Source organism: Adiantum capillus-veneris, chromosome 22 (assembly GCF_014529385.1).
Source record: "Adiantum capillus-veneris isolate H3 chromosome 22, ASM1452938v2, whole genome shotgun sequence".
NCBI classification, from domain to species: Eukaryota; Viridiplantae; Streptophyta; class Polypodiopsida; order Polypodiales; family Pteridaceae; genus Adiantum; species Adiantum capillus-veneris.
Genome location: NC_140952.1, coordinates 21,669,773 through 21,682,381, shown reverse-complemented (window position 1 = coordinate 21,682,381; position 12,609 = coordinate 21,669,773). Strand labels below are relative to the sequence as shown.

General features: G+C 42.3%; 1 pseudogene; it reads left to right on the top strand.

The window, feature by feature from the left end:
- The first annotated feature begins 3,601 nt into the window (after nucleotides 1-3,601).
- LOC147429016 (uncharacterized) lies at nucleotides 3,602-4,542 on the top strand (annotated as a pseudogene).
- The last annotated feature ends 8,067 nt before the right edge of the window (nucleotides 4,543-12,609 follow it).

Genomic DNA, 12,609 nt, shown 5'->3' with positions numbered 1-12,609 from the left:
TGTGGTGCTCTCCGATCCCCTTCAGCAAAAGAAAGTATCCTGCTCTTGAGACATTGAATCCTGCAGCATATCCAAATATTCTAAGTGTTGCAGCTCTCTCAAGTAGAATGATCTTGTTTGCATTGATTTGAAGGGGAGTGTACCCCAAAAACCGTGACAATATCTTCAGGGCAAATATTGGCAACTCAGGATCTTCATAATATTGGATGTGAAAAGCACAGAAGGTAACACTATCCAATGTAGGCATGTAGTGCATGAGAGAGGAGGCATCCCTTCTTGAAGTGCCCTCAAGCCTTTAGCTCTCCCAAGAGAATTGTCTTTGACAAGGAGTTCAATTTGCAAAATAAGACATAATGAGTAATTAAAACAAACTTGAAAAAAAAGAAAGATTTCAGAAGGGAGATCAAGGTGAAACTAAATCTACCTTTTGCAACTCATCCTCTGCAATGACTTTTTCTTGAAGGAGATTGCATGATCCAGTCATCTCTCTTATGTCAACTTCGTTTCCAATTTTTTTCAGCTTAAAGTCTCTGCCAAAAGATTGGATGCCAAGCTCAACAAGTCTCTTCTCAAAATCCTCAACTTTGAGGGAAGGTTTCTCCTCTTCCACTCTTCTCATGCATAGAGCAAGTGCATCAGGAGCAGGAAGAAAATATTTATTGGATGTCTGAAGATCAAGTGCCAAAAACTCCTCTTTTGACTCTTCTTCTGTGTCAATAAAATCTTTGGCCACCTCAGAAGCTTCAGGAATGGTTGCAATACAGTAGTCCTCCCTCATATTAAGCAAACATTGGATATGATGGAGAGGGATATACTATTTTCCGTTGATATAGAAGTAGGGAAGGTTTAGAACAGTTTGGGAAGCCTCAGACACCTCTACCTCCTCTGTTGGCTCATCAATGACAGTACTAGCTCTAAATTGAGCCACATCAAAATTTGCACTCTCCTGCTCCTCAGCTGCAACATCAATTTCCTCCTCTTCTAGATTTTCACTTTTCTCAAGCTGCAAAATTGTGGAAGCATTTTTATTTGTTGCCTCTTCATCTGTATCTTTCACTTCATCAGCTTTGCCTTGCATGTCAACTTTAAGGAACAAAAAGAAAAGAAAGGCAACTTCTTTTGGAACAAGGTTGCAAGGCTTTGAATGTAATTGACAAGAAATGGTAGGTGGACAAATAAAGGAATTCTTCTTAAAAAATCTTCCAAACCTCCTTGTTACTTTGCCTTTCTCAATTGAGTTGGTAGTTAATTCCGTTAGATGGCAATAAGTCTTACCATCTAAAACCAAATGCTTGACTTCAACTGCCTCTTCCTCTCTTTGAATTCTTCTGACAAAAAGTCCTTCAAATTGTCTAGCATAACTGCAAGATCAAACAAAGGGTTGAATATTTCATATGCTTTGGTGTACACTTCCATGTCACCACCATCCATCACAGCAACCAAGAGCTTCTCACTTGGACTCTCCTCTAAAATCTCCTCCCAACCTTTGTTCATGGTTTGGTTGAAAAAAAACCAAATTGGTGAAGCTAGGCACAGGGTGAAGTCAAAGAACCAAAACGTCGACAAGGACGCGCCGGACCAAAGTGATGGAGAGAGCAGCCCAAACGAAGCGATAGGGGTACGTTCCACAATGTGGAAAGCGTTCCAGTCGCGTCGTGCGAAAACTAACTAGTGGAGTGGGGAGAGGCCCGAACCAAGCGATAGAGGCTCCACCCAGACTTTGCAAACGCGTACCCTCGCGTCGTGCGGGCGAAGAGACGAAGAGAACTTGAGAGACCAAGACGACGTGGTAGAGTGGAGGGAGAAGTAAAACAAAGGAAATTCTCGTGTCGTGTGGGACCAATAAAAGTACAACACCAACAAAAGTCGAGATCAAGCTTTATATAAGGTGCTCAAAAATAACCGTTATGGACACGTGTCATCCATGCACACATGCCACGTGGCATACTTCCAACGATCGTCATACGGACAGTCGGTTGTATAAAAAGCTCTCACGTGCTCTTTTTCACCTTCCCCCAAACCACACATTCGCGTCGTGTCGTACCTTCTGAACAACCCGTACATCCCCTTTCTGCCAAATTTTTCGCACTTATGGAGTGCGTCTTATCTCTTTCCTCCGACATCTTTCCATCGACCCGCACACCCCCTTCCTGACCAATTTTTCGCACTTCCGCAATGGTTATTTCTATCCCGTACGACAGGATATGGAGGTCTTCTAGACTTTGGGTGGCCCGTCTATCGCGTCGTGCGTTGTCCTTCCACGATTCCTTGCCAAGCTCAACAACTTCACATACGACGCAATACGGACAAGTTCTAGACTGTGGGTGGCCCGTCTATCGCGTCATGCGGGTTCGTTTTATGTTTCCGCGCCATGCGCTTCTGTGCTCAGCATCTTCACAAACGACGCAATAGCAACATGTCCTCGACTGTGGGTGGCCTACCTATTGCATTGTCCGGTGTAATTTCATTTTTCCGCGCCACGCGCTACCAACCCCAGTATTTTCACATACGACGCGATAGCGGGATGGACTAGACTGTGGGTTTCCCCTGTATCGTGTCGTGCGGTGTTTTGAAGTACTTTGTGACTCAAATGGCGAGGACGAAATAGACTGCAAGAAAAGTCTACCAAGCCCCAAAAGATCCAGAGAAAGATGATTCAAAGAAACCACCTCCACAACCTCGTCAGAGGCCTCCTGCTAGAAAAAGGTTGAATTATCAAGTCAAATCTTTAAGGGAAATAAGAAAAACACAAAAGTCTACTTGTCTACTGATTCCAAAGCTACCTTTCATGAGAGTTGTCAAAGAGATATCAGATAGACTTGTGAGCATGATGAATATCAAAACCTTTGTTTCGGTAAGGTGGCAATCTCAAGCCTTGATGTGCCTTCAAGAAGCTGCCGAGGATTTTCTCATAGACTTTATGAATGATAGCTACATTGTAGCTGCATTTGCTCACAGGGTCACACTTATTAGCAAAGATTTTGTGCTTGTGTCAAGGCTGAGGTACAAGTTTGATAAGGCTCTTGAGCTTATTCCTAGTGAGGATCTTAAAGCCTTCCAAATTTTAAATACCCCCCTTCCAGGCAGTAGAAAGATTCAGGGATTGTCATTGAGGATGTTACACATGAGTATGAGACAAGAAAGACCTAGGATATCAAAGCAGGAAAGGAGGTTGAGAGGGAGCAAGACATGATGTGAAAGGATGCTATCCTTACAGAGCAAGCAGAAATTTTAAGAGCATCCAACTCTCTCCTTCATGAAAAAGTTACAGGCCAAATGGTGGTGGATGTCTCCTTGTTTGGAGATGATGAGGTGTACTTGGACATATTCCCTCAAGACACAAGTATGCTTGTAAACCCCAACATAGAGCCTGGTGATACTGTGCTCTTTATCTGTCTTAGGTATGTGTTTCCCCTTTGCTAATTATTAGTGCATGTGCATGCACAAGGGCCTCATTGGGGAGGGTGTTTTCTTTTTCAGGTGTTTTATGAGGGATCTTCCAAAGGCTATAGCTATGCAAATTTCCATACTTGATCCTCTAGTGACACAGTGCCTTTTTAACAAGCAAGAAAGCCTTTCAAGTTTTTTTGGATATTTTAACATGCTGACCTGCAATTACATAATATACCCGTATGTTGAAGGGTAAATCTTAACTCCTAACATGTTATTTTTAACATTTTGTGGTATTCCTAGCTAATTGAGATTTTTTGTAGAGGATATTGAAGTCTTATTATCTTCAATTTTTTGGAGAAAGATATTATATTTATGAATTCATTGTCAAGTATCCATGGGAGAAGTAAACTGTAAGTATGAAGTATGATTTATGCTTGATGGCCCAATATTTTCTATTAGTAGCTTTTTGATTGATGTCTTCTTGCAGGGCTGCCAAACTTATTGTTGGTCACCTGAGTACCACAAATAACGATTACAATATAGAAGTTTTTAAGTACTACAATCAAAAAGTGCCTTTACAAACAGACTCAACATCTTGTGAATGGAGGGTGCTTGCCAATTCATGGAGATATCTTGAGTCAAGGTGCAGGATGACTACACTGACTGTAAGTGTGTATCTCCAGTTGATTTCTTAACTATGTATGTATATACTCATGTCCTTTAATTCCTTTTTCTATTTGTTTCAGTTGTATGACTATCCAGAGTCTTGGGTCACGTGGATGAGAGAGAAGGCTATTTCTATGGTTTTGGAAAGATCAATAAACCCAAATGATCCAGAATCTCCTTTGCCACCAAAGAAAGGTAGAGTCACCAAAGGTTTGGATGCAAAAAAAATGAATCACAAGAAGAAGAGTCCTGCAAAGAAGATCCATACAAAGAAAAGGGATCACAAGAAGCAGAGTCCTACAAAGAAGAGCCATGCCAAGAAGAGTCCTGCCAAGGAGAAGAGTCCCACCAAGAAGAAGATCCTTGCCAAGGAGAAGAGTCCCACCAACAAGAAGAGCCCTGAAAAAAAAAAACAGCAGATACAAAGGGCCATCCATTCCACTCACCATTGAAATTCAAGGTTCAAAAGCGTCGTACAGCTAAGAACAGTAAGGGGGAGGCACCTAGCTCAAGTCACCACCACCCACTCCTGAACTTTCACCCCCTTCTGAACACAAAAGAAAAAGGGGTCTCTGAGGATGCAGAATCCTCTCAGGCAAAAAGAAAAGTGGAGTTTCATGATTGATTACTCCACAAAAGCCTTGTACACTTTTGTTCATTTTATCCAAATGAACATATACCCTTTGATGATTCATAATTTTGTACTTCAAATACTTAATACCAACTATCGATTCTTAAATGTGTATCATGGTGTCACGTAAATTTAAAACAACATAAATAATGATCACAATAAGGTAGAGAAAAGAAAAATATATTTGTAAAATGCAATGATTACAATATTGAACTTGTTTTTTCAAGTCCTTGTAAGTGGCTCAAATACAAATCTTTTGGGGGAAGGCATGTGATGCAAGAGGTTGAATTCTCCATCCTTGTGCTCACCACAATTTCATCCACTTTGAATCTATACTCAGGAGATGTTTCATCAAGAAACTCAAGAGATTCTCTAACATCATGTAGTCTCCAATTTGTTGTTACTATAAGGCTTCTATACTCGGTGTGTGAATGGACAGTGACCTTTAGTTCAAACTCTGGACAGTTTTCCGCAGAGTTGAGAGAAACCCAGCTACCTAATTTGCTTCTCCATCTCTTATAGTCGTAGCCCAGAACTAATGATTGATGACATAGTTGAAATGAGATAGACATAGAATTTGGACTTACTCTAACTATTATCGCCAATATGGAAAGTTTCTTTGGTACTCCATCCGTCTCCAAGTATATTATCCAGTTCAGTCATAGATAGTCTTCTATTAAGCCACAGCGTCTTTGTCCTCTGCAAGTCCATTGTTTTGAAACATGCCACAAAGACATGTATAGGCAAGAACCATTGAACTTTAATCCTTCTTGATATCCTGCTCGGAGACATAGCTTTAAGGATGTCTTCTTTGATCTTTGATTTGAAGCTTGATATAGTACATGCATCAGGAGCTTCCCAGTCAAGTGAAGTTATGGTGGGAACGGGTAACTGATGTAGTTCTCCATATCTACCTTCTCATGATGGACCTTGTATTCTGCAAAATAGACAAACAAATCCATTGCTTTGTAAAAGGAAGGTGGCTTGTCAGTATACATAGCATCTGCAATCCCTTTATGCATTGCTTTGAGTGTCCCACTTAGATTCTCCATAGGCTACTATTCCATAGCTGTTGAAGGAAATATATATGGAATGAAATCAAAAAATGAGAAAAAACAATGGGAGAATGAAAAATTTATTGTATCAAATAGAAGGATTTTTTAACTTACAGTAAGAATGCAGTGTGGGATGTTCTTCCCAGTCTAACACCATATCCTTGGCCATGTACACATGTTGAACCTTAGCTAGCAAGCCATTATCGGTCACTTTGAAAGCAAGAACACGACCTTTCCAATGGTTTTTCACTTTATCACGTTTAATTCGCTTCACTCTGTGTACACCTTTGCATAAAGGAAGCATTGTTACCCAGTCATTCACACGAAAAGATATGGGCTTCCAAAGACCATTCTCTCTAACGTTATGAAAGTCACAAGAAGTTATGTTATGTGAAGCGCGACGTACAAAAGACGCCATGGAAACTCAGAGATTAGAGAAGAAGAAAGAAAATATACAGACGAAAAGACTTAAACCTCTCACAAAATAGAGAGAGAGTGAAAAAGGTATACGTTTGAAAAAAGTAGGTGATTTGTCATTAATGGCCTTGTTTTGAGAGCCTCCTGACATAGATTTCGTATCTTTTGACAACGCTTTTGTGAAATATAAAATACAATAAAAGATGAGACTTCATTACTTTGGGCCGCAAATTTAGTGAGCTCACTCGGCGAAAGCACCTAAATATAGTAGTTTCAACCTTATGATCAAGACATTTAGCTGTTCTCCGTCAAAATAGGACCACCAAAAGCCAAAATAGAGGAGACAAGAGTGCTATACTTTTGTATACGTGTCAAATGACTATTGGACTATTCCTTAATCCTTAGATTAACAAACAGCCCTTTTTGAGTCGTTTTTGGCCCTAATGGGGTGTGGGTCGTTTACACCCCAATACCAATGCCCTGCATACGGTGGGACATGTCCTTTCAACCATGACCTTATGTCGCAATGGCCTAGTGACACAAAGTCTGTCATGCATCATCATAAAATCATCTCTAAGGAGGTAGTGCTCATAATGTTACCCCTCTTGCAACTATTCGAAGATCCTTGCAAAATCTTCATCAATAGCATATTGTTCCTTCATGTCATCAAGCTCATGATGATAAGGAATTGACACGGCTGAAATTTGTGGCTTCCTTGATAACGCATCAGTCACAACATTCTTCTTGCCTTCCACATGCATAATCTAGAAGTGGAACATAGAAATAATGTTTGCCCATTGCATATGCTTTTCGGATAGCTTTGACTGTGTCAGAAGTATCGCAAGATCTGATGATCTGTTTAGACAACAAATCAGCACCTAAGTGGTAGTGCTTCCAATTAGAAAGCGCATGAATCACGGCCTAGAGTTCTTTCTCATAGACTTGCATAGTCGTCTCTAGCCCTTGCAAAATTCGGCTTTCATAAGCTACTACCCGTCCATCTTGCATTAGCACTGCTCTGATGCTACTGCCACACGCGTCACACTGGACCACAAATGACTTCCTAAGATCTGGCAAAACAATTACTGGATGAAGTCAACTTTTCCTTTAAGAGACTAAAAGCTGAAATCTCTTTTTGGGTCCATCTAAAAATGACTTCTTTCTTTTGCAAAGCGTGAAGAGGTGATGCTATCTCTGCAAAATTCCTGATAAACCTTCTATAGAATGAACACAATCCCAAGAAGCGTCTGACCTCGTGCACAGTCTTCAAGTCTGACCATGTCTTAATAGCTTCAACCTTTGCCAGATCCATTCTGACACCATCCTTTGAGACTACGTGGCCAAGAAAGTGGATCTCTTCCAAGAAGAATTCACTTTTCTTAGGATTGACAAGTAACATCTGACTGTGCAGCTTCTCGAACACCGTGATCAAGTGACGCCTATGCTCCTCTTCATTCTTCGAATAGACTATCATGTCATCGAAGAATGTCCCAACAAATTGTTGATGCGAGCGGAAAATACGGTCCATCATCCGGTTGAACGTGGCAGGAGCATTTGTTAGACCAAACGGCATCACTAGAAACTCATAAAGACCAAATGTCGTTCTAAACACACTCTTGTGCACATCCTCTGGCCTTATACGAATCTGATGGTACTCGCTCTTAAGGTCTATCCTGCTAAAAATTACAGCACCCTCTAAACGATCGAGAATATCATCAATCCTCGGAATAGGGAACCTATTCTTGATGGTATTCTTATTCAACGCACGGTAATCAATACACATGCGCCATAAGCCATCCTTTTTCTGTACTAGGAGCATTTTGATGGTATTCTTATTCAACGCACGGTAATCAATACACATGCGCCATAAGCCATCCTTTTCCTGTACTAGGAGCACTGGGGAGCAAAAGGGTGAAGAACTAGGCTGGATCAACCCCATCTGTAATAAGTCCTCAACCTGGCCCATAATCTCTTTCTGTTGCGCCGCACTAACCTTGTAGGGAGGTCTATTTGGTGGGCTACACTTTGGCACCAAATCTATCCGATGGTCCTCAAGTCTCTCTAGCCGCAATTGCAACGGTAATGAATCAGAAAAACAGTCACTAAACTATCGCAACTTTATCTAACACAGATATATTTGACTGACAATTATCTGAGACATCGCGTGCAAAAATCAAGTACACAGAAAGATGATTCTTTATTACAGAAGTGATAGCGGAAGCAGATACAATAGGGACATACTCCCCTTTGAGCTTTACATCCAAACATGAGTTTTGCCCCTATGCTGAAGGGTGATCGTCTTGCCAAAGACATCCAGCACGCCATGTACTCTGAACATCCACGGAATTCCAAGTAGCGCATCGCACCCTTCCAATAGCATGATATAAAATTCTTCTATGTCTACATATGATTGAATATGCAGACGCAGCTTTCCAATGATGGGAGTAACACGCTCTCAGTAGCCAGGACATGCCAACCCTGCCTCTGCCGGGTACCCCATTTCTTCAGCTCTGATGCCCAGCTTCATAGCTAACTCTGGTGAGACAAAGTTTGTTTTGGCACCTGGATCAAAGAAGATGAGTGCCGTCTGATCCCTAACTTTACCCCATGTTCTGCATAACTCGTTGGCATCTGCATAACTCGTTGGCATCTGTACTGGGCCTATCACCCACCATATCTCGCACCAAACCTGCCATGGGTTTAGGCTTCTTGCCTTTTTGGTCCTCTTTATCATCCGAGTCAGGTAGTCTTTTCCTTTGTGGACAATTGGTAGCAAAGTGACCAGGCTGCTCGCATATAAAGCATTTATTTTCAGCCATTAAGACCTTTTTTTCGAGCGACTTACGCACAAAAGGCTTCCTTTTCTGTTTCTTTGTCTGCGCTCCAGAAGTCCCGGCTGAGTCCTTATCCTTGTTGGCCTTATCTGACCCCTGTGACGCCTCAGGAGCCGTTATCACAAAGGGCTTCTTGGCTGACTTTTTCTTCTGCTGCCCTCCTTTCTCGTTGCTCGGAAACCCATTGTTGTTAGGTGCAGCGGAATGAATGTTGTATTTTCTCAAGATTAGTGATCTTTATTGCTCAAGGTTCCTTTTAGTTCTTAGGGAAAGAGAGAGCTTGCCGTCTTATGGAGAGTGCTATGATCATGAACAAAGTGAGTGGATATTGAGCGTGCAAGTGAATGAGACTGAGAGAAGGAGAGAGAAGAGATACGACACCCGAGAGGTTGTAAAACCCTCCTCCGAAGGCCCCACTCTCGTCGGCGAGAGTGGTCTACTTGATTTCACAAATGAGTACAATGCGTATGCAATGGACTATGCAACTTGGTCTATGCCGATGACGACGACGGTGACGACGACGACGACAATGGCTGAAATCTGAGATCTTCTAATCGCTGAATTTCGGGACTGTTTTAGTGGCTGAAAATGACTGTTTTGGCTGCGTTTTCTTGGCTGAAAATGAGGGATCATCTGGAACCAATCAGGGGGCTAATTTGCTACTGTGTATCTGCTGAAAACTGCGTGTACCTGTGGCGGTTAGAGGCTGAAACTGAAAACGCTGATGTGCCTTTGCTGCTAACCAAAAACGCTAGGGTTGTTCTGGGACCAAAAGCAAAAACGCTACTGCATGATGAGGCTTGCAAACACGCCAATGCTGATCTGGGAAAAACGCTAGCAAATCCAAACTCTGATGGCGATCCTGAGAACCTGCTGTCGCTAGGAGGCTGAGAGGTGATGGCGATGGCCTGATGTGGAAAACGCCAGGGATGGAATCTTGCCCGCGATGATGGAGGTCCAAAACCGCTGGGGGTGCGGAGGGGGGTACTGCTGAGAAGTTGCCTGTTGAGCGGGAAGCTCCTGCTGCCTCTTTTGCCATTTAGTGCTAACTTGGGTTTGCTTATATACAAACTTAGCAAAATTGCCCTACCTACTTTTGTTGGAAAGTCACTTAAAAATAATAAGTGAAAATCCCAATAAATAGGAAAATAGACTAAATGCACTAGAAAATTCCCCTAACTGATGCTAATGGATTCTGATGGGAATTCCGATGATCATGCTGTGTGCAACCGGAGGATATGCATCTAGACTGACTGAATTGACGGGAACCCTGCTATGATGTAGCTTGTCCACGGACACATAGAGTTGGGATATGTCACGTGACATCCCTCCTTTTCAAAGTGAGGTACTGGTACCAAACTGTATGGCGTTGAGAGAGATCGCCAACAGCATCCGGAATCCTGGAAGGGACTCTTCGCCGGCCCACTCTGATGTTTGGGTCGTGCGGTACTTGAACTTCATAAAGGTCTGCAACGCTTGCTTCTTTGGGCCGCGCCGAAAGCGACTCAAAGTCTTCTGTGGCTCCTTTGATGCTTCAACTTCGTCTAGAGTCCTGCTTCTTCCACCTTCAAGAATCTCCATGCCTCAAAATTCCTGAAACAATCTCCAACACAAAACCATGAACATACCCATTCCATGTATAGTGAAGGAAAAAAATCTTGTCTTCTTTAAAGACTGTGTATGCAATGTAGATGAACATAGAGACGGAATGACAACCCGTTCATCAAACACATGCAAACAATGCGATCGAATCTTTTCTGCTTGATCAAAATCAATCAACTGTGGCAAATCACAATGGAAATGCCCATGCTTGGTACTCATACTTTCATGTGCTCTTTCGGAAACTGTCATACCAAGGAAGAGACATACAATGCGACTTCCTTACATACAAACTTTGCAGCTTTTTATGAACAATCCGCATACATTCGTGCTCATCCATGAGAGAAACATGCTCAACATGCAATATGTCATGCCTAGGAAAAGGGATCACATAACGATGCTGACTAAAATACAGGAAACCTTCATGAATGAAACACTCGAACAATGCGTGCATATCAATCATGCGAACACATAATACTTCTTGTGATGGTTCTTTGGACCAAGGCTCAAGAGCCAAGATCGCTTCTTCGGGATCTATCGAATCGTCTTGTGGGGGATCTGTGGACCTCGACTCGAAAGCCAAGATCGAGTCTTGGTGATTGATCGATTCTACAACGAGGTTAGCTTCGCTAGAAAAAGCATCAACTAACACATCATCCTTGTGAACAATCACATAATCTTCATGCAACTCATCATGCTTGTGAGAAATCACATCTTGATCATGCAAATCATCATGCGTGTCATTGTCATCCAAATCATTATGCAAATCATTGGCATCCAAATCATCATGCTTATCATTGTGCTTCAAATCATCATGCAAATCATTATCATTCAATTCATCATGCGTCTCATCATGCAAATCATTATCAATCAAATCATCATCATGCTTCACACAATCATGCAAATCCTGTGTGTCATGCTTTGGAGAAGAAGAAACGGAGAGTCTCCTTTTCGTGATTCTGTGCAAAGTACGCCTGTACTTGAGAAAAAAGTCGCAACATCTCTTTGTTCTGTCGATCGCTCTGTTCTTTGAGGGCTTTGTTCTTACGATCAAATTCTGCTTGTCTTGCTTGGTTCTCTGCGTGTCTGCGTTCCATTTCTTTGAATTCACGATCCAATGTGGCTTGTCGTTCTTTGGCTTCCAAGCGTGCTTGCTCACGCTCACGCGCTATGGCTGCCATTCTTACTGCATTTCTTGCTTTGCGTTGTAAAGTCTGTTCCATAAACAACAGTTCCAACTCCTCCATTGGAGTTAGTGCAATCAGTGTTGTAGATGGGGAAGGGTCAGAAAAACCTCCTGGTGGGGAAAATTCTTCTTCGCCTCTCTCATGCTCATCACTTCCAAGCGAAGTATCCAATCCGCTTCGAGTGATAATCATTCTGAAATCGTGGGTTCTTGTGGGTTCTTGGGTTCTTAAGTTCATGAGGAACTTGGGTTCTTGGGGTTCTTGAGGTCCTTGATTCGTGAGAATCTAGGGTTCTTGAGGTGTTCTTTCGCTTGCAAATCGCGTTGGAGAAGGATCTTCTCTTCACCCGAGTTCTACCCTTTTCTGCGGGCGCACCCCTTGGCGGCCTTGCGCTCACACCAAGGTTGCTTTTTCCCACCTCACGTCAATTGGCCGGCCGCTAAGTGCACGGTCCGCTCTCAATGAGTGAAAAGAGACACAAGGGGAGGCTGGACAAGCCCTTCTTTCTTGGGATTCCTGTCACTCTTCAACAAAACACGATTAGGAATCGCCACACCCAAGTAAACTTGGGTTCGTGCGATCGCAACAAGCAAAAAAAATTCTTGTGGTTCTTGTGGTTCTTCCCTTGAGTAATGCAAAACACTTCCAAAGCTCTGATACCAATGTTAGGTGCAGCGGAATGAATGTTGTATTTTCTCAAGATTAGTGATCTTTATTGCTCAAGGTTCCTTTTAGTTCTTAGGGAAAGAGAGAGCTTGCCGTCTTATGAAGAGTTCTATGATCACGAACAAAGTGAGTGGATATTGAGCGTGCAAGTGAATGAGATT